The 22,652-nt window shown below is 38.3% G+C and overlaps 1 protein-coding gene across 1 annotated transcript in view; it reads left to right on the top strand.

Moving 5' to 3' along the window:
- The window catches only part of LOC121329796 (MOB kinase activator 2-like), a 78,646-nt gene that overhangs the window by 805 nt on the left and 55,189 nt on the right, over positions 1-22,652 (top strand). The gene's annotated exons all lie outside the window — the stretch shown is intronic.

The following is a 22,652-nucleotide window of genomic DNA, read 5'->3' as shown; positions in this document are numbered from 1 at the left end:
CGGTGTTGTGTGTTACTCACTGTCCACCGGCTACAATTGTAGCTGTCAGAAAATAAATGCATGCACACGCCAGACTTGGTTGAAGCTGGTCTTTTTTTTTCCGAAACATGAATTTCTTTCTCAGGGGATGGGGACTTCCTTTAACTGTCATTTTTATTTTAGGCCTGTGTGTTGCCACTAAAGTTTACTTTTGCTGTTCTTACAACATTGGATAATAGTCATCATAGCGATTTTAAAGTGCTCTTCATTTTTAACTTATTGTACAGATATTGCAGAGTGTAGTAGCGGGCATGTGTATTTTTAAGATATATAGTGCACTTTCACGTTTGCTAAGCATGTTAGTTCAATTCAATCAATCACTGGCGGTTGTGTACCATGCCAAACCTCCACCCTGGCATCTTAGCATTTGTCATCTAAGTTCCTAAAACACAAGTTGCTTTTTTCTAATTCAAAGCAGAAATACATTTGTATTTAGCCTACTGGCAGGGTTAGACACTAGCACTAGCTCTGCCTCCAATCCAGGGTTTCACAAATACACTCCTAGTGGTTCTGGGTTTTGTTGCTCCAAGGAGTTATTACGATTTGAATCTAACTCTGCCTTTACCTTGCTCTGAACTTGTCTGGAGATTCCTGAATGGTGGGACCAACAGACTTCTTCCTGCTGTTCAAATCATATGAAAATGTGACCTTTCAACTCTCTCAGCCTCACCCACTCTCTCTATAGGCAGTGCATATTGGTTGGGGCTAGCAGAATTAGTTCACAGGATTCAATGAAATGAGGAAAGTTTGCAGTCTCTGCATTTAACGCCAGACGAGCTGAAAGCTGTCTGCTCCTAACAGGTTACAGATTAATGATGTTAATGGTCCACACAGACAACTGACAGTATATTGTTCAGGGCTAGAGCTTGCATCTAAACCTAAGTGTGAGTGGTAGAAGACAGTGTAACAATATCTGCAGACATGTTAAACTTATCTACCTGAAATAGTAATGCCAGTGTAATGCAGTGGCTTATTTCTTATTTTGAAAGCAAAAAAAAATCTTGCAATAAAGTCTATTATCAACAAACCTACTTGATAGATAGGAAAGATTATATGATTTTATTTACCTTGCTGCTAAGGAAATAAAAGTGGGGTAAAATCTTTTGCAAGATTTTGTTTGCCAAGTACAGCATTCAGAACTGCATAAGCTGCATGCAAAGCCTGGGTGGAACTGTGGATAATTCTTACTTAAAAAGGTTAGGTTGGGTGTTGCATAGTCATGGTGATCCATTACTGGGCCTGTGCACTGATTGTGCTAGTTGTCAAGCTACTGTAGAGAAGCTACTCTATTGTCCTACTGTAGTATGCTTACCTCATCAGGTTTGAAGTTGAGAATGATATGCTTGAATGGTTGATTTGGCTTTTAATAAGCTACAGGGCACCTCATAACAGATGTATTTTTCCCTGTTGAAGAGGTTTTACACAATACTCTATTTGGTTAGGCAACTAGTAGTTTGTATGCAGCACATTTATCAGCCTCAGTTGTCCCCACCCCCCGAAGAAAGTATAAATCATACGGTTTATGTGGGGAACATTTATTTATTAATTTAGTCATTTAGCAGAGGCTTTTATCCAAAGCGACTTACAGAGACGTAGGGGTGAACTGTGCATCACAACCGCTGCTGCAGAGTTGCTTACAGTAAGACCTCGATTTGAATGAGATGTAAAACACAGTTCGAGTTCCTTTGTTGTTATTAATTGAATCAGCTGAGCAGTGAAACTGAACACCTTTGACTACCTGTTTTCAGCAGCCCCTATGAATAGATGCTGAGAACACAGCAATGCATGCCTCTTCTACTGTAGCAATCACATATAATTTAAAAGGCACTTTTAATATAGTTTGTACCAATACCCTGTTTAAATGGTCATTGTGACTGTACAGTAGACTGAGGTGCTGTATGAGAACTAGAAGACTAGTGGCACTGACAATCCCTGTTCAGCTAAGTTGAGCTGCCCAGTATCTAGTCAGAAATTGGAGGTGCAGTATGTCAACTAAACCCCACTCTTCTTGAGTCTCAAAATGCTTTTGGTTTCTGTGCTTGTAATGTCCAAATTATTTTGTAAGGTAGAGATTAATTTAAGAAAACTACTGCATACTGAAGCAACCTCAAAACAAAACATAAAAGGCATTTGAAGCTATCCTTTTAGCTTCAGACTTTCAGGACAGCAGCTGAAAATGTCATGGAGAGTTACAGTAGATGTTACTGTAGGGGGTCATTGAGGTACCAGAAAATAGGTTTATTATTTTGCAATTTTAAATAACATTTTAAGCCTGTGTTTTGTAACGGGTATCAGTGCCTTTTTTATAACTCACCACATAGGAACAAACATGTTTTAATGATTGTAGCAGGTTTAGGGCCTGTAATGTCTATAATGTCTAAAAAGGCTTGCTGTTCCGCCACTGTCTCTTCACTAGGTAGACTAGCTGCCTGTAGTTATCTAATCAAATAAGCGGATCGTTTGAGAAGTTTCTATTCCTATGTGGTCTGGAAAGGGTGTTGGGTTACTGGCTGTACCAGCATGACACTGAGCAGTGATAGAGTCGACTTAAAGTAATATTTGTATATAAATTGCCTTTTTTATTGACACTCTTCACAATTCTTCAATCTGATGGGTTTTTTTCCCCCTTCGTGACATGTGTTCTGTAATATGTAAAAGCTTCATCTCCCTGTTGCAAATCAGTTTTTTAGTGGACAAGGCAGTAGATCTGATTTTAAAAAAAAAAAAAAAAAAAAAAAAAAAAAAAGAAAGAAAAACAAACAAAAAAACTGATATATTGAGCAGGCACTCATTTGGCAGGTGCATCTGTATCTAGGACTGCCCAATTACTGATGATTAATGACAGTCTCAGAATTGATTTTGCTGCCAGTTTCCACCCTAAATGTCCCTGAATGAATTAAAGATTGAAATCCTTGAGAAATGGACAGCTGTCCCTTCAAAACCATCTCAGACTTGCATACTCGTCACATCAAATTGCTGCCATTTTGGCTGTCTATAGAGGGCCCTACCACATACTGACACTTATGTGGCTGGTGTTTCACATATTTTAGTACCTTGAATAAAAATACTGGGGAGAAAACAGTTAGGCTTTGGAAAGTCAGTTTAACAACAATGGGCTCTTAAATTTACAAACTCCCTGCATCTTCTTCAATTCAATTGTTGGGATTTAAACACAAGCCCCTAGAGATTTCAGAGGGGCAAAGCTAGCTTTTCAAGTTAGTCCAGCTGGTCCCACAAGCAGCTTTCTGTACGTCTTGTGTCTGTGTCGTGGCTGGAACAAACCGAAGCTGGTTTTGTGCTGACGTGCCTTAACTGTACCACCATGTGCTCCCTTGGTCGGTGTCCGACAGCTGATGGTGCATACTGTACTGTATTCAAAGATAATCAGTAATTGGTAAGATAATAGCAAAATAATTGGAATATACACAGCAACACTCCATTCAACAAAGGAGCCAAATGTTGAATACAGTATTCAGAGATTCAGACAATATTCTCCCAGAATAATCCTGAATGGGATTCAGCCCTTTCAACTGGTTACAGTGAAAATCACTTTAAACGCAATTGTAAAACAGATTCTCGAATCCTCTTTTTTACGTTTTAGTATCATCAAAGCTTTCTGGGGGAATTCATACCAAATGCACTGACTAATTTGTTTTTAGTCAAAGGAATAATTCAGAGACTGCAGCGTAGTTGTTTGTATCTGTCGCTGAAAAGCCACATGTTCACCATGCTAAAGTAAAAAAAAAAAAAATAATAATTAAATACTAATGAGGGATTCAGAAAAGGAGCACTTGGCTATCGAGGCCAGGGACGTTTCGTTAAAACCACTGTGGACAACACATGAAAAAGAAACCCCTGATTTTATATTAAAGTGTACAGACCGAAAAGAGGCACAAGAGAAAACAAAACTGTACAGTAGAAAACACAAGTATTAGGAGAGGATCCCTGCAACTCAACACCATGAACTGAGTCAAGTGCAGCATGTCTTCAAAACTTGATACAAGAACGAGAAACACAGTGGCAGGTGAGCAGAGAGCTAGGAGACTCGGCACAGCCACTTTCTTACTGTGACTCCTGGCTAGCAGTCAGAATAGTGCAGGACTTTTCTTTCTTCAGCCCAATAAAACTACAGCAGGTACAGTTTGCTGCCTAGCAATTCAGTATAAGTTACACCTGTGTATAAGTCCCTTCCCCCTTTTGGAGGGCAGGAAAATACAATGGAAGAAGTGTAGTAAAAGCTATTTACTGTTGCCATTTAGTAGTTAGTGTTTGACTACATTTTTCTGAAAAGAGAAGAAACTAAACATGAAACAATGAGAATAACTTCAAGTTATCTGCTGTTTTCTTGTTTGTTTTTAGCTTTTTGCTGAAAAACTGATGTGAAAAGAGGTTGGGTCTAACTGGGTAACATTGTTATCCGACATGTAATGATCAATTTACTGTACTTACGAGGACTGTCATTTCTTCTAGTTTGAGAAACATTGCCGTTGCTGTGGGGATCTCTAAATTCAAAGCTGGGTGAAGCCGTTCTGTATTGTGACGGCCCAGCTAAAAGCTGCCCATTGAAATGTGAAAGATAAATACACTTTGGAACACCCACATGAATAATTTAGAAGAAATCATACAAGAGAAAGCACAAATCGGTTATAAATAGCTGAGCAAGTCGGCTGCTTGCTGGAGTAACAGGCTTTGTAAACGCACACAATGTTTTGCCTTTATTGTACTCTATGAAAATATGATTTTATACTAGTTTCATACCATTGCAAGTATCCCGATCCATAAAGATATTGTATCTGTGAGCTTTTGAAAACTTACAGCATGTTCTGTATGGATAGAGGAGAACCGTGTTCTGACCTGAGCTGTTTTCTGATCCTGTGATTCTGTTAAAAATACCTCCCAACCTGCCAAATACTGGATGGAGTCCAAGGTGGCCTTCCAGTCCAAGCATACTGTTTGCTGCCAAAATATGTCTTGTTTAAGCATGGGACAACTGGAGGTTTCAGGAGTACTCTTCTATTAATAGATTGTTAAATGATTTGCCAGGGAGAGATGCATATCGTGTGCAAAGTATTCCTTAACCAGTAATATACACTGCTTTGAACTCTGTTACCAGAAGGTAAGTTGACCCTTTTTGATCCCACTGTGATGTGAAATATTGGCTACATGTTCTGAGTTTGCTGCACCAGGAAAATCCAACAGTGATAGTATTTTTGCAAATAGGGGTTCTGCTTTTCAGGTTTATTTCTGTTTTCTGGTTTAAATGTCAGGTTGAATTTCTGGATTTCAAAAATTGTGCTTAGTCAGCGTTGATGTAAAATCGAATATTGCCACCCAAGGCTGTTTGGTAATGCCAGTACATGTGAGTGATATGCAGTTAACACTGTCTTGAGCACGGCAGTTTCGATTCGATTTTGCTCATCGCTTGACAGACTTGCTTTTTTATCTGCAAATGGCTGCAAATATAGAATCAGTTCATAAGTAAAATAGATGTATAGTCTGTCAGCGTTGTTGATTACAAATAGTGGACACGTGGCTAAATCCAGAAGTGTTTGTGGTTTTGTTTTTTGTGTTTTTATAACACGGCTTTCTCTGTGTAAACTGCCCCGATTACACCAAGATACTGGAATGTTTTTGATACAGGTAAAACATTGCTTGGCTAGCTACAGTGGAACTTTGTGTTTCAACCTTTTTCACTGGAGCAGAGCAGAGACAGTTCTGAAAAACCCACCGCAACAAAAAAAGGTAAATTTAACCCCAACGGAAGCAACAGCCAAACATGCATATAGAAGTTCCTGTGTACCTTAGTAAGCTACAGTATCTCTCTAATCAGAAATCTGCAATCTAGTTTAAACAGTGTTTTAAGGATTAAGGGTGAGCACTGTGTGTCCTTTTCCATGGCACTAGGAAGTTTTTTTAATGAAATCTCATTTTCCACTGATGTTTTGCCTTACAAACTGTAGTATACAGTAGTTCATTTTTTGATGCAAGATTGTAAAAAGTCTTTTACATTTCTGTATCTGATTTTAAAGAGGGGGTATACACTTGCAACTTGGAAACTGACTTGGCACAGAGAAGCAACTTTTTTTTATATATCACAGAGCACAGGTAAGAGAGACCAAGTGTGTGCTGGAGATGACAGTTGGTTTTCAGGTACTTTGTTTGAGGCAACTTTGAGCACCACTGTCGGGGAAACCCTTGACATACCTTCTAGAAAGGAGTAGGTTTAATATGGGATCTTTTTAGATTAGGTCATAGAGGAAACTTGGCTTTAGTGCTGATTGGGCATAGCTTAGCCCATTGGCAGCTCCAGAAATCCATCATGAAACGCTGTGTGAGTAGCCTTGGGACAGATGAGTTGTGCCCCAGGCCAGTCTGGTACGGTAACAGTAAGGGCCTGTCGAGAGGCCCAGGGCAGAGCAGTGCCTTGTTCTTGTAGGGAAGAGGAGGGTTCTGTAATTGGATTACCTTGTGTTATATCACGCTGTGGCAGCAGGCTTCTCTAAATCCCTGAAATCAGGGCAGAGCCAGGATGCTGTACATTGCAGCAATGCCTCAACCAACAACAGGGGCCAGCTTGGAGGAATAAAACGGCAGCCCTGACATCAGCCCACGTCGGAATTCCAACACCCACTGTACTCCTCATCCCATTCATTTATCACACTCCACTTTAATGCAGGCTGCTGTCCCTCTGCCTGCTGTTATGAGAGTGTTTTACACAGGGACTTTGAACTTCAGCAGCATTAAGGGATCCAGTCGTATTCACAGTAGGGGGTCAGAACATTCTCCTCTGACAGGATGGCTGTTTCTCAGTGGATGTGTTTGCCTTGCAGTAGGTGCACCACCTTGTGTTTAAAAGGAATAGTTATCATAGGATGTTGAGAGATTGTACTGTGTAAGTATGAGAGAGTTCTCTGTAAAAAGAGGATTCTTGTTGGAAGAAAATCCATTGTCCAGTTGTGATGGAATTTGTTATCAGGACATTCCTCAGCACAAGTTACTCTGGATCAGAATCTAATTTAGGCAGACTTTTGGCTTGCTATATTTACCAATTAATTGGCTTCTCATTCATGACTAACCCATTTAAAGGATTTATTTGAGACCACTGGTTTTGACTGAACTACAGTACTGTAGATTGGCTGTAGAACCAGCCTATACCGTAGGAGAGCAAGTTTGGTACTGCTTGTTCTAGTAATCCCAATAGCACAGCAAGCCTGTCAACCTTCAACCTCTTGGGAATGATACCATACTGTAGGTGCTAAAGCACAGTAAAGGCTTGTTACAGGCTTTCTTTACTGTGCTAGCTATAAGGTCTGGTGCTACAGTAGTTGTAAGGTCAGATTTAGTGTCTTCTATTTAAACATGGCCTTACATCAACCACTTCACCAATGCAATAACTATCTAGCCACGGGTTACTGTACCTTGCGTAGTTTCAGTAAGCCGTTTGCTATCATTAACATGTGCAGCTTCTACATGACGTTGTGTCAAGTATCTCAAGTTGTGTTTAATTCAGCTTTCCTCCTAGTTGCTAATTCTTCCACTCTCACAGTTTTTGTTTCTAATTTTTATGTTTGTTGGCTTTATAACAGTAAGACATACCAGTGAATTAAAGTAATTCTCAAATGCACATAGCATCTCTTTATGGACAGATCGGTTTGCTTGTCCTCAGGAAGAGAGAGGGACAAAACATCTCAATAGCAGTGGTGCTGATACAGTGGAGGTTTCGATGACTGTCAGAAACAATATAATTATCTACAGTGAAATATCAGCACAATAACAAATGATCGGTAATATGCCAATGATTGATTATTAATTCAATCCTATTAGATAGCTAGTAGGTCAACTTTTATAATGTGTAAACTTTGAAAGCCCTTAGTTAATAAGGTGTTACTTTTGCAGAGTCACAGGGTTTACTCGCCCTGGGCGATCCCAGTGGGAAGTGTCTGTGTCTCACGCTTTGCATTCACTATGCAGCTTGGAAGAGGTTCTGTGCAGACTGGAGAGTTGTTTCACCACAGCAGGATAAATATAGAGCCAGCTGTATTTACCGGGCTGCTGACCCCTTTGGCAAAGCAGAAGCTGGCCACATCATTAATTCACGCCGGCAGGCTTGAAGTTGCTTACTCATGCTTCTCAAAGTTACTGATGAGGAGTAGAAAGTTTCATCCTCTGCCAATGGCCAGCTGGGCTACAGAATATAAAACAAGAGACCGAGTGCGTGTTGCACAAGAGAAATGGCCACATTCAGTACAGTAAATTTCATCTGATGATGTAGATGTACTTCTGCCTGGTGTTGATGACTGAAGTGTAATGCTGGCTCCAGGGATCAGATTATTTTGCCTCCCCATAGGATCAGCACACACAGTGGCTGTGATGCTGACTCCTGGGGTCAACCGCAGTGCGGTCTCCCCAGCGCATCAGCATGACAACCATCTGGGTTGAGTTAAGTAGGGTACATCTCTGGGGTCTTCAAGTGGGCACCTTCCAGCCTGGGTGTTTCGTCGACTAGCCCACAACACCTCAAGAGGGCTCGACAGCGATTCTGGCACGGGTCTCTGGCCAGCGTAATAAAGCCAATGTTAAAACAAGCTTTGAATTAAGTCTTTATTTTCTTAACTGATAGGACAGCAATGTAAGTACACCTCAACAATAATAACTGAGGCAACTGTGATTCTCAGGAACAAAATCATGAAGAAAACAACATAACCCTCTGTTGGGTTTATATCAGTGAACTGTGAGTAATAACCACGTGGCTTCCAATACGGAATGCTTTATCTGCAGTTATTGTGCAGATACAGTTTCTTACCAAAAAGATAAAATAAGTAGCCTTTTTATTTAAAAATAAATAAAATAATGTAGACCACATTAAGTAAGTGTGCTTCCTCGTTTTGAATGAAATATTTCCTTGGCAGAGTTTGCAAATTCCGTTTTCTGCTGCTTGGTAAAGAAATTCCACCCAATGCTTTGTTTGGATGCCGTTCTTGTGTACTCACAAGACGGAATTTAGTGATCAGGAATGGCACTTTGATGTTACAACCAAAGACGCACATGTCCCACTAACTCTCTTGTGATTACCGTCAAAACCCAGCTGGCTGAATTTATGGTACAGTAGCTATTGCGACAGTCCATAATGTAATAGCGGTGCTGTACTGCTGTATTAGTTTTAAAACTGAACATAACAGCCATGTTAACAACAACAGCGGTGGAATATGGCCAATATATGTCACAAAGAATCCCGAAGCATGATGCCCATTTAACATTAGCAACTGTATTTAAACTGAGATTGTTATTATTTCGATGTTTCCAGTGCTGAAAAAGGTTACACAAATATACAGATCTGAAGGTAATAAATCTAAGTGTACTGTGTAGTATTTAAATATGTATCATGCACTTTAAAACATTAATATATGGTTATTTATTATTTCATTTTTTTTAATCATTACCTGAAGAAGATCTGGGTACCCAGGTATGTTTCAAGGCAGGTACCCGGTTCCAGATTTTCTACCCGTGCTGGCCTCTAGTTTTTGGTGTGTGTTGAGAATATGGTAATATTTCATTGTTTTATTCATCTTTTAGTTTAAGCCACAGTGTCCCTCTATCTATAATGCAGGCTGCATCCCTATGTTATTTATTAACCAACTGTCATTTAGTTTTTTGTAAATTTTGCCGACATCCTAGCTTTTCAGCAGTAGGTGGTTATTAACCAAGGGGTAACTTGTTAACTAATTTCAGTGTCTTCCTTTGGGGAAAAAAAAAAAAAAAAAAAAATTAGAAATATTGGCTTAGATATCCTGTGTAATGTTAGAGTAGTAGTCCTGCTGTTTTGAGTAAAGAATCTTTCCTATACTGCTAGAATGATTGTCAGTTTTGAGTGGAATTCTCATTTTTTAGATCTGTGTAGAGATATGCTATGTTGAGTTTATGAGCATAAGAAATGATGATTTGTTTTATTAATTTTATTTATTTATTTTTTAATTTGTGTTATGCGGATGGAATTTTACAGAAAACACAAACAAAAGTCATCTGCTCTGCGTGGGATTCTACTGTAAAACATCCTTCAAGTAAAAACCATTTTATAAATGGTGTACTGTAGGAGAGTATTAGAACAGTCCAGCACCTGAAAGTTCTCATTGGCAAAAACAAACGTCTGAAAATTGCAGCAGTTAACTTAAGTATAGTTTTGCTACTGTACATTTAACTCTACAAAATGAAATCTGGGATAGTTTCAGACAGAGGCTGGCATATTAAAGTAAAATGATGATTTTAAGTTCAAGAAGTTTGATATTTTTACAGTTTTAAATCATTAAATTAGACAATACAGTTTTAGATTCTAATTTGTCTGTAAAAACCATAACAACACATGTTGACCTTTTAAAGCAAAGCTGTGCATTTGTGATGAGACACCTGAAAGCGATCTGCATACAGTACATAGAACACATCTTACATTGTAAAACACAGACCTGAACAGTTGTAAAGGCAATAAAAATAGACAAACCCACACTATAACATTAAAACACACGGGTCTAACTTGATGTAAAGGCCAAACAATTAGTTTTTGCAGCGCTAAAACAGAACACAAATTGAAGCCCGCTCCCTGCTTTTAAATTTCCAGCTCGAGTAAATGGTAATTAAAATCAGCTTACAAGCTTTTTTCAGCTATGCTGCCCTACATCCACACAAGCATGTTCAACTAGACAATAGATCTTCCCTTCTGTGTGCAACAGAGCTACATGCATTTGGGACTCTCATGCCATGAATAGAAATAACTAAATGGGATCCCAGCTATTATCTCCCCTTGTTTTTCTCAATAGCCAGTGTTTAGTAGATGAAAGTTAAATAAACCCAAAAGCCAGGGGGTCGCCCGTTTTATAATAACCTTGTAGTATTAAGAGTGACACTTTGTCTACACTTTTAAAGTTGATAGTTTTGATTGTCACCCATTACATCACACCTGCCTACTCCAGGGTATGTAAAAAAATAGAAGCGATTCGGAAATACGTTCTCAAGGTCATTTTCTATTGATTTATTGAGTATGTGTTCTATTACCGGATTGAAGTAATTCTCACTTGCACTGTAAGTACAGAAAAACTAGCGGCATTGATTGAGTGAGTGTTAATGGATGAAGTACAACCTAGCTCACATGATCACTAGATATTGCAGTCGTCCCTATCATCCCCATTATGGCACTGTCAAAATGCAGGAACCCAAGTAATTCATCTCTCTTGTTCCTTGTGATAGCATCAACAGTCATAAACCTGGACTTGCTTTCTGGCATAAATCTGGACTAGCATCAGCTTTTACACACCTCCACACGAAGTGCATATTTTTTTCCCCAAACTCCTTTTTGTTGCAAGACCTGTTCAAATGTCTCTTTGATGCAGTCAAGCATCAACTTTAGAGTATGCATGGAATCCTTGTGCTATGACAGAAGAGCAAGGTTCCTGAAACTGATCCCACACCTTTAAGAGGAATTTAAAAAGAAAAGAAATCAATGCATCTAGATGGGGAAACTTAGTCGGAAGTTTAGTTACCCAGATCTCTACTCTTAAGCGGATGAATTAAACCATTTTATCAAAATCTGTTTCATTCCCCATTTTAATTGAAAATACACCACCTTGGGGCAGATCTAGCCGGCCTAATACGGTGCTCTGTTGACGCTTGTTTTGTTGTGTGTTTTTTTTTTTTTTTTTTTTAACTGCATCAAACTGGCATAACTGTGAGTGCTGGAGAGAAAGTGACTTCCACTGCCTGTGGAGAAGCACATACTGTACTGCACAGTAATGTTGTCTGTGGTGCATGATTACAGCAAGCAGGAGCCAGCTGACTATTAGAGTGCTCATAGTCTGGGCAAAAGTCAGGAAAACAGCAGGTGACTTTGTGTGAGAGCGGACTTTTGAGGAGCACCTGTGTCTCCAAAGCACCCTTTGAACAAGGACACAATACAAACAAAACTGAGTACAGAACAGTATGGATTCAGGACAGAATGGTTCTTTATATAGAATGAATGTAACATGTATTATCCCCTGCTGGGAATGAATGTCTGAGCAAGGCACAAGTCTGTTCTCACACACATTAAGCTATATCTTGAGATCCCATTGTAATGACACTTAGTACAGATATTCCTTAACCAAGGCTCTTAGGGACGCATGTTGTGTGCACTATATCACTGTATGTCCTTATGCAGAGATGCAGTATATTGTCATTCACAAAGCCGAAAGACACACGTAAAACCGACAATGACATTTAAGCAAAACCACAAGTGGTGGTTATTTTCAGAACGGTGCAGCTTTGTTTAAAAATTAATGTTGGGATTGTTTAGAAGGGAGTAGCTCTGCGTACATACGAGCACTGTACAGGCCCTGCTATAGTGATGTGTACTGCTCTGTTAAGTAGTAACCCACTTTTTTTTTCTTTCATTACTGCAGCAGTTTTGTGGCTCTAAGGACAGCTGCACTTGCCTTTGTCAGGGATGGAAATAATACTCCCATTGCATAACAGTTTCATACATTCCAGATTTTAATACAAGCTTGATAATTAGCCACAGTTTATAGGTAACACGCTCATGTTTGTCTTACTAAACTCATAGTAAACCCAGGAATGGATCTGACAATATGCAGTGGAAGTCTCATTCCCATCCCTACTTTGTGCCAGGAAAATAGTGTTAGGCCATCTTATCGCTCTTGAGCGACCCCTACTGGTCTGGTGCCCAACCATACCAGGCGCAGACTAACCATACTGGGCCTGGCGTCCAGGTTCAAAAGCTTGGCAATATTTGTATGTTACCTTTGGTTCAGTGGTAGAAAAGAAGCTATTGGCTTAACAGGAACAGAGGTTGGCTGTTAATCTTCAGTCCTACTGATCGGTTGCAGCAGTGTGGTGACATTTTATTTTAACATTAGGTAGATTAAAAGGTGTAAAATAATTGATAATGATTGATCAACACTATATACAACCAGTATATAGTAAAGCCGTTGTTGAGCATTTTAGTAAGTTAAGTTTACATGCTCAGTGTACTCCAGAATCAATATCTGCTAATCAGTAGGAATTAGGCCTGTCAATTTATCAATCGCAGTTAACTTCTGAGATTAACACATACATTTTTGGGGAAATACATTTTTTTAAAGCATGTTAATCACACTCCTCTGTCTTTTCAGTGAATGTGTTGTTTTATTTAGGCAATTTTCAAGTTATTAATAAAAGGGAATTTCGAATTATTATCATTTAAACTGCAGTGAAAAAACATCAGTTTCCTTCACTCATAAATTGATAATTGTAAATGCAGTAAGGCGAGTAATAAACCGACTCCATTGTGATTTGGTAGTTTCAAACAATTTAAACAGATTCTGAATTGTAACTAAATATAAAACTATAAAAAGGGACCTACAAATAGGATCCAGAAACAGGAAAAAAGGGCTTTTATGCTGACTTGTTTTTTTAGATGATGAGAATGATAGTAGTAATAATAGCGTTGGTATTAAAACAAACTTACATTAGATGGATGCAGTAATTGTATCAATTACATCTGCCTTTAATGCATAATGTAGCTTTATTAAAAAGCTACTTTGCATCAGCAGTCCCTATGGTAGAAACACCTCAACTCTTATCTTCCAGAGAATTTTTATTTTTTTAATTTATTTTGTATTTATTTATTTGTTATTTTTTTCCGGTGGTGCCATCTGCCGCTGATTTGTAGCAGTGATATTTGACCCCCCTGGTTCACAGATCACCAGCCTAGATTGCAAGTGAACTTCATTAATATTGGATGCTGCTTATGGTCAAATATATCTGCACAGCAAGCTGTTAGAATTTCAGCGAGTTACGATCGTCAATATGTGCAAAACCTGTTTATAATTGATAAGAAATAAAATGCATGGTTTAGTTTTAACGAGATACTTTCGTGGGGATATCTAAGCTAATTTTCATTGCAACAAGAACACCTGTCATTTTAAAATAGTTTAAAGTGCAATTCTTTTTTTTTTTAATTTTCTTACCATACAGTACTTTGTGGAGTTTGCAATTAGAGGACTGGATCTATCTAATATTACCTTTTAATAATTTAGTTCTGTTATGCTACTGTAGCTTTCAATAATAGCCAGCATTGTTGCAACCAAACTGTCTGCTTTTTTATTTTTCCCATTCCAGAATGTCATGTGACACAGGGAGAAGCAAGTTCAATGAACACAACATAATTTGTAGACTGCTGATATATAAATGTATTACAGTACACTGGCTACTAAACTCCCATTTGGTCTTTGTTTATTTAAGTGTTTGAGAGCTGTTCAGTATTAGAAAATGTTTCCCAGCTAATTGTTCTGAAACTCATAGACAATAAGTGCTGTTTGATCTCCCGTCTTTAAATATTGCAGTGGGCGTAAATATAATTTTCAGGCAATGCTGTATTGTTTTGAAAGCATTTTCTCAATGACATCTAGGTCTTTAAATACTACTTATGTAATTTCCATTCAATTATTCATTTCCATTTCATAGTCTGCACTGTTTTGCACCAACATGCTGTAGATAAATGCTACAGTCATCATCTTTTTTGCCTGGGCATGTACATTATGTTGCTGACATACATGTTTTATCAGGTACATTTACATGATAGGTCATACTGGACTGTATAAAGGATACAAGCAAAGCAAGCTGCAATTGTGTTTTGAATCAGTGAGCTTACATGCACAACAAGAGCAATGGTTAATAAAAGGTTGGAAACTGAGGTTCAACTCAAATACACCTGCCTATTTCAGTGCACTATCTGAAGAGACAGTGAACTCGGAGGGAGGAAGTGGTAAGAACAGCTAGAGGGAGCAACAAAAGATGATAATAATAATAATGAAACTAAAAGCAAAGTGGCAGCTATTGCGAAAGATCATTTGAGAAGGAAAAGGCAATAAACTGGAATAATCTTCAGCACTGGACTCGTTTTTTTTATTGTATGATGGATTTATTGCCACTGTTTCTGTAGGTGTGGCCCAGCCTTGGTATTACCAATGTGTGTTGCAGTTTGAATGTTGGAAGTTAAATTATATTTATGAAGGGCCCTAAAAACACATGAATGCAGACAGACACACGCGATGTATAGGACACTGGCTGTCAATGTGGAAGTGTGGAATCTCAGAAACCTCTGTGTTTTTGTATTTTTTTAACTGTAGAGCCTGTACAAACCGATCACGCTATTGTGCGGACTGAGCTGAATGGTGTTGAACGGGCCAATCTGCCAGTCCAATTAAATTAGCTGCATGAATTTGTGATGAGTCAACCCCCCCCCCAGCCATTCCCCCCCAAAACTGCCAGCCTCTTCTCTGTTCCTCTTTGGAGAGCTGCAGTTCAAGCAAATGTCTGTTTTTACAATTGGTATGGTAAACCCAAATAAACTCAACCCTATTGAACCTCACCTCAGTGTCATCACTTGTTTGCTACTGTATGGAGAGCTCATTTTGAGTAATCGATTAATCGATACATGCAGATCTGATCATTGTTAATACTGGGATTTATACTGTCTGCTTGGTTGTCAATGCTGGGCATTGGAGGGGGGGGGGATAAATTAATTGCTGGTAGAGCTTGATACAAGTGCTCTCTATATATAAACAGGATAGTTTGTAGGTGTTCTTGGTCTACAGTAAGTTGCTGTATTGTGTAGACTCTTGGACAATTGACTGATAAAAACTACAGAACAGTCAGGTGACCAATAAGATTGGTGTACTAAATAAAATAGCTTTCAGTGCAAGAGAATTCAGTTCAGCCCCAGTTTAAGATTGTGGTGATGTATGTGAAGGACCGCTCTGGATCCACATGCAGCACCTGAGTCAGAGACGTGTCTTTGTGGTTTCTTGTCTCGTGCTGTAAGGCAGAGCCTCCGATCACGTTCGGAGAAGCTGACCTAATGTTTTTCCACTTCCTGCCCTCTTATTGTATTTAATAGACCAAAGGGCAATGAATGAGACCATTAGAAGCTCGAATCAACCTTGCAAATTAAAAATGCATTATCCAGAGTCAAAAGTCACCCTTATAAGAGGCATTGTGTATTGGGATGTTTCAGCTGAAGAAAAGGTTTTAAAATGTAGAATTAAATTTATTGCACACCTTATTTCAAATACAAGTGATTTCAAATACGAGTGGGTAAATGTCATCCCCACAAAATTGTGGAGCTTTGATCCTACAGTATAGAAATCCTATCAATTTTATATATAATTATTCTTTAAAAAGTAGTTTAAAAAAAGGCTGTTTTAGTTACTTTTTATATCAATAAACTTGCAACATTGTAGCAATTTTCTTTGACATCCATAATATAAAGATCTCCCTCCATGATGACCAGCACTTCATTTAGTGCCATCAACGTTGGCCGAGTTTAAAAAAATGCATCTGTGTCTTAATTTTTTACCCAATTCCAGTGATGGTCAAAATGAATACCGTATAAATTAATTTACCAGGACAAAGCGGACTGATCACATCATCCTGAAACCTCCATTCTAGAAGGGTGAGCGGTGCGGGTCGTTCCCTGGAATAGGGTCGTTCAGCCTTGGAATACAAAGACACTCCTGAAACAGAACAGGGTTTGTCATGGCACTCCCAGATGTGCTGTGAATACACTGCATGTTGATTTAGTACCGGTCTGAAGTCATAAGGGTTTGAATTTCACAGTGTTATTCCAGGTACAATACAACATATGATGAGTGAACAAACAGATACAAGACATTGACTTTACTGTCCAGTGAATAACTCTTTCACTTTGTTTTGTTTGAAATTCAAATGGGTTTTGGGTGCAGTGCAAGCATTTGTCAGTATTCAGTATCACAATTATCTAAGCAATGATCTTTGACTAAATAACCTTTTTCCAGTAGTACATGCTCGCTAATGACAAGAGACAAAGTTGAGGGCTATTCCGTGACAACTGAACTTTTCTTGACAGCACTTTTATTGCTGTGGAGTAATACTGGAATCACTTCTATCCTTTTTCTTTTACACTAGTGATTGCCTAAGTAGATGGTTATTGTAGTACGATGACAAATTGAGTTGTTACCATTGTTAGTTTCCGCAAGAGAAATACATTGTATGAAAGACTGGTTATATATTAAATAACTTTCGTGATGCAGTTAAGATCGTTTTAGTTGTACCTATACCAAAATAAAGAATACCTATGATGATATATATATATATACTATTATATATATATATATATATATATATATATATATTATATATATATTATATATATATATATATATATATATATATATATATATATATATATATAATATCTATAATCTTTCGGTAAGTAACTTGCCACCATATCTTTAAAGATTTGCCTAAAATTCTACATGTAACTTGTGAGGCCGGCGGGGACACCTTCTCAGACTGAAAGGACGAACTAACATTACACAACACTCTTATTCTAGCGAGTAGCGGCGACGAAAGTGCTTTGTTGCATTAAAGCTGCCTACAGACTGCCATGAAATTCATGCAGCATTCTCATTCAGCTCAGGGCTAAGTGCTTAACCCTGTATGTTTCGGAGTTGGGGTTACCCCGAGGAATGAGGTAAATCCTTCAATGTGTTGGCTGTTGTACCGCAATCACGAATTTGTTAACGGCATGCATCCTGAGCGTGCAAGGAAGGCAGGATGAAAAATACTCTCCACCCGACATCCTTCCAGCTGAGACAGGAGTGCTGCAGCGATCACTCAACAAAGTGAGGGCTGTTACTAAAGCTGCTGAAAAAACCCATCATGACTTCATACAGCAGCTATTGCACTGACAGACACGAGCCTCCATCAGTTTGTTTGTTTAACCTTCAGTAGTGTTTGTCAGGATTCAAAAAGAATTTTAAAAAAAGACCTGTTGCTGACAAATGCCTGTCTCCACTTGCCAACACTTTTACATTTAAACTCATTATTTTGAGAGCCGCTAAGCCAGCTGTAATTAAACTTGGTAAAAACTTTAATCACCAATTATTGAAGATATCCTCTTCTACTTTTGCATGATTTCTGGCCGCTGGACTAAATGTGGTATCTTCAGAACAGCTTGTTCCAAATTTGAATGAAACTTTGCATAAATATTTGTTACACATAGTTGATTCCACATACTGTGAGTAAAGGTCATTGACTGACTTTTCAATGCTATTGACACATTGGTTATATTTGGTAGGGGAAGCAGTTAACTTGTTGTTGTAGTTTCTTGTTAGTCTTATACTCTCTTATACTGTAGTCCCTGAAAATTGCTTCAGTAGTTCCCGTTGTTTTTAAATGACTGGTCCTGAGGTATACATTTCACCCACTGTAGAAAGTGAAATTAGAAACTTCAAGGACAGGGCTCTCTGTACTATAGACACCATGTCAGGGGAGCAGAGAGCTCCAATATCCCTAAATACTGTACTAGGCAAAAGCAATTGAGAGTGTTCTCAATATGTTTAAGAATGCAATGCGGCTATCGCTCTTTACATTCTCTCTTTATTTGACAGTTGAATGTAAGAGCACAGTGTTTTAAACAGAACATTTTCTTTAGTGTGACTGACCCCACACACATTTTTTTCTTTTTACTTTTCCAAGTGGTTATGTATGTTGTAAAGTCTTTGTTTATAGTAAAATGCTCCATTCTTGCATTGACCTACATCTGATGTTATTAGGCCGTCTGTACCAGCCATGCCTGTGTTCAGAATTGAAGAAGAAAGTACAGCTTTGAAACGCAGTTGCTGTGCTGAGAAGTACCGCTTCCTGTGTTTTTCCTGTGTTTCCTAGGTTTTAGGTCAACAGCCTTTGGGGTACTTGCCAAAATGAATTAAACAAGTTTAGAGAGAACTTGACTTACACTTGACTGAGCTTTGTCCAGCTGTGGCTTGTTTTATTAAATGGAGAAGCCCAACTAATCTCCTTACAATAACAAAAACCCCACATGCCCACTTTTTTACAGTATCTGACCATTAATGTGAATAAGAGTTAGTCATGTGACTTTTTGGCTTCTGGATGATAGACTATTTTGAGATACTGTCTTCATATTCAGTGCACATCTGTATTCTGTGATTGTCTTGATCAGGTTGGTTGGGGGGAGTATAATGAAAGCAACATTCACCCTTTTGCAGGGTTATGTGAACACTGCATGCTAAAATTGACAGTGACATTGACTTGCAATTCAAAGGCTGTCGTACTGATCATGTGACCAGCTTTTTAGAAATACCAGCATAGTTTTCATGGGGGGCCCATTGAGGTAGACTTACAAATGCTGTACTCCAACAATGCAGTCCAGATTGGTTTAAGGTCAGAGTACTGTATGAATGAACTTCTTTAGAAAAGCACCACTGCAGCATCTAAGGAAGTACAGTAGTCGGGCAAGCATCTTATGAAAATCAAAAGGTGCTTAAGGGAGTCTGTCAAGAAGCTCAACAGGATCTTTGTACTGTAATACCACCCTGCATTCCAGCGCCCTTCAGTTTCATGTTTTGTCTTGTTAGCGCTTGCACTACAGTATAAGTGCCTGTAAACCAAGTCTTACATTTCTTTGTACTAATGTGATCTGCATAAGTAAAAAATCAAGTAATGAGATTTCCTATCTGCAGTCAAACTCTGGGATACATACCATACTTTAACAAGCAGAAATACCACAGAAAACCAAGAATGTTCACCAGAGCTGTTGCCTAATCTAGAAAAATTTTTTAGAAAACAGATATGATTTTATCACAGCTTTGTTTTCATTATCAATATGGAGGAGGAATGCCAACAGTTCCCATTTTGTAAGACCATATATACTATACAGTGTACACAGCAGTAATTATTAGATATCCATAGATGGATGCAAAATGTAGCAGCACTTGTCCACATTGGTGAATGACACTGAAGATGTATGGGACTAATATAAACTGTATACAGTCCTAGTTATCTCTAGCTATGACTGTACTGTTGTAATAAGAGAAGCAGATATAGTTTTTCAGAAGCAGAGGAGATTGTATGTCTTGGCCTTATAGTATCGGTGAAATTACAATGTCTTGGCACAAGAGGGCAGCACTTGTTTAAGAATTGATTTGTAAAATAGCATCGTCACGCAAACCAGTATTTGTAAAATAAGTCAAACTGCTCAAACTTTCCAATCTGGTATGTACTACAGCAGTTGTTTGGGATTTGAACTGCAAAAAAACTTCGATTTGTTAACAGGATAGTACCCATTTCCTTTTCAAATTGAAACTAAATGTATTTATATCGCTTGAACTAAAACACAGCCACGTTTGAATGCAACAGAGGTTTAATATTGGAACAAATTAAATTAATCATTAAATATTTCCTAATGGATGAAGCGTAACATCTCAGAAAATCATTAATACCTTAGCTGCACTTGTGTGTACAAGTTGCAGGTGATGGGTGTGATATTAAAATAACTAAATATTTTAAACAAAGGAGCATGTTGAGAATCACATGCAAGATCATGAAATTTGGTATGACTGACCCAAGTACTCTGTGCTCTGTATCAGTGTACAGGATGATACTTGTACAATCTCATCCTACAGTAAACCCAAGATATGGGCCTGTGTGTGTGTGTGGGAGTACAGTATACATGACTGATGGGCCACAAATACTGAATGACAGATGAATAATAGATGCACCAAACAGCCACTGATGTCTTTCGTGCAGTGACCTGGTCAGTAGGGTCCGCTGTGAGAAGAAACAGTTCTTGCCAATTTTGCTTTCAGTGGAACACACCCTGTGGAATTCTCAGTAAAGATCAGCGTTTTGTAAAGCCAGGAAGAGTGGCACTCAGGGGCACATGTTACATTAAATTTGCATTCATTGTAGTTGTGTGTTCTGTGAATGAGGTAGGCCTTCAGTATGTATTTGCATATAGAGGAAAATCTCTGCATTTGCATATACAGTACTTGGCTGCCAAATGTAATATTTAAAAGGCATTCACTAGATTTGCATTCCTTGTCTCGTTTTAATGATGTATCATTTAGTTGTTTCATTGATGTAAATAAATTGCTGCGGCTCCTCTTACTACTTGCTAATTAATAACAAAAGGTCCTTTCTCTCTAATTGCATCTTTTCACGAACTAATGCACATCACTTGTTTGTAAGACGGCTATTAGACTCCTTAGGAAGCCGGAGAGCACAAAACTACAGCATGTTATTAGGCAGAGCTTTTAAAATACCTGCAGTTAACAGAAGGTAGGAATCCCTTACTACTGCCACCACAGTACAGTAAGTCAAATATTTCAAAAGCATTGCTTTATAGGTTAAATTTGCTGCTGCATAATAAGCACATTTCTATGGATTTGATCATTTGGTAGAAACTACATTTGTGTTATTCCCATGACTAATACTTTCAACTCGTGGCTAAATTCAGTTTTAAAATATGTTGATATATTTAAAAAAAAATGTATTTAAAAAAAAATTCAACAAGTACTTTCCTCTAATTGCCAGTAGATTCTCAGTTATAAGGTTTAATGTTTTGTACAAGTAAGCCAAAATCTGTTAAGAATACAAAGGTGCTTAGGCTTGTTAACATGTTCATAATGACACGCTCAAAACAAAGAAGGGAGGAAATTTTATATGATTGATCCAAATACTATAAAAATGTAATCTGTTCTGTTGAAAACAATAGTTGGGTGTGTGTTTTGTGTGTTGTTTTTTTTTAAATTGTCTGTTTCCTTCAAGTGTTATTTACCTTCACCACATGGTGGCGCCAGACTATTGGTGTAAATTTGAGCTTGTGTTTTGCTAACTGTAGCACAGAGGAAGATTCCTGAGCTGGGACATTTTCACACTCCATGGTTAGCTGACTACGGGCTTCTAAGAGTGTTTTTCTGATTGGTAACAAACGTTTGAATGTTGAGAATTAGCAATTCTGGATTTCAACAGCTTTGCATTTAGTGTAGTCTTTTGATAAGCTCTCAGTCGGTTTTTATTTTTTTTAATTATGAATTGTACTCTTCAAAAATAGCAGACAGCTTTGCATCCTGTCTGTTTGTGGTGTTACACTGTTACACTTCCTGCACAGTGAACACAAGCACTAAATTTGATCAGGAGGTTAAACAGAACTCCAGTGTACTGTACAGGGTCATATTGAACCTCAGATATGTAGGGTATTGTGGATCCTGTGAGCAGGAGCTGCTCATCAATGGGAGCCGCAGCATGATGTATTTCACAAGGTTGCTGCTTGCATCACTCATGTGGTCACTGTACTCCAGCATGTGCTTTGGATATCGCTGGAAACGTGCGTTCTGTTCCATATGCAGAACAAAACAATGGGTGCTGATGTGTGGTTGAGTAGCTCTGAAGTACACTTACCAAGGAAACCTTTTTTGATTTGGTTACTGTCCTCTTCAGGGAGCTACAGTACAGCATCACAAAAACCAAAACAACATTGCGCTGCATTGTCGCCATTCCCTTTAACAGCCCATGCATATTATGTCACCAAAACTCGCCATACAAATTGGTGGAGTGTTTAAAACCATGTTGTCTGTTTCCAAAATAATAATAAAATTAAAAGATTCAGTGCATATATTATGTATAATTTGAACTGTTTTTAATGTGTGTTTTTTACATCTTACTGCAAGGCAAATGTGTTGAAACAATATGCTGTAAAAGACTGGAAACTGAATTATATTTTCAACTGGAAACTGCTTATTTGCAGCCTG

Source organism: Polyodon spathula, chromosome 17 (genome assembly GCF_017654505.1).
Source record: "Polyodon spathula isolate WHYD16114869_AA chromosome 17, ASM1765450v1, whole genome shotgun sequence".
NCBI classification, from domain to species: domain Eukaryota; kingdom Metazoa; phylum Chordata; class Actinopteri; order Acipenseriformes; family Polyodontidae; genus Polyodon; species Polyodon spathula.
Note: the sequence above shows the minus strand (reverse complement) of the source record. Positions and strands in the feature narration are given on the sequence as shown.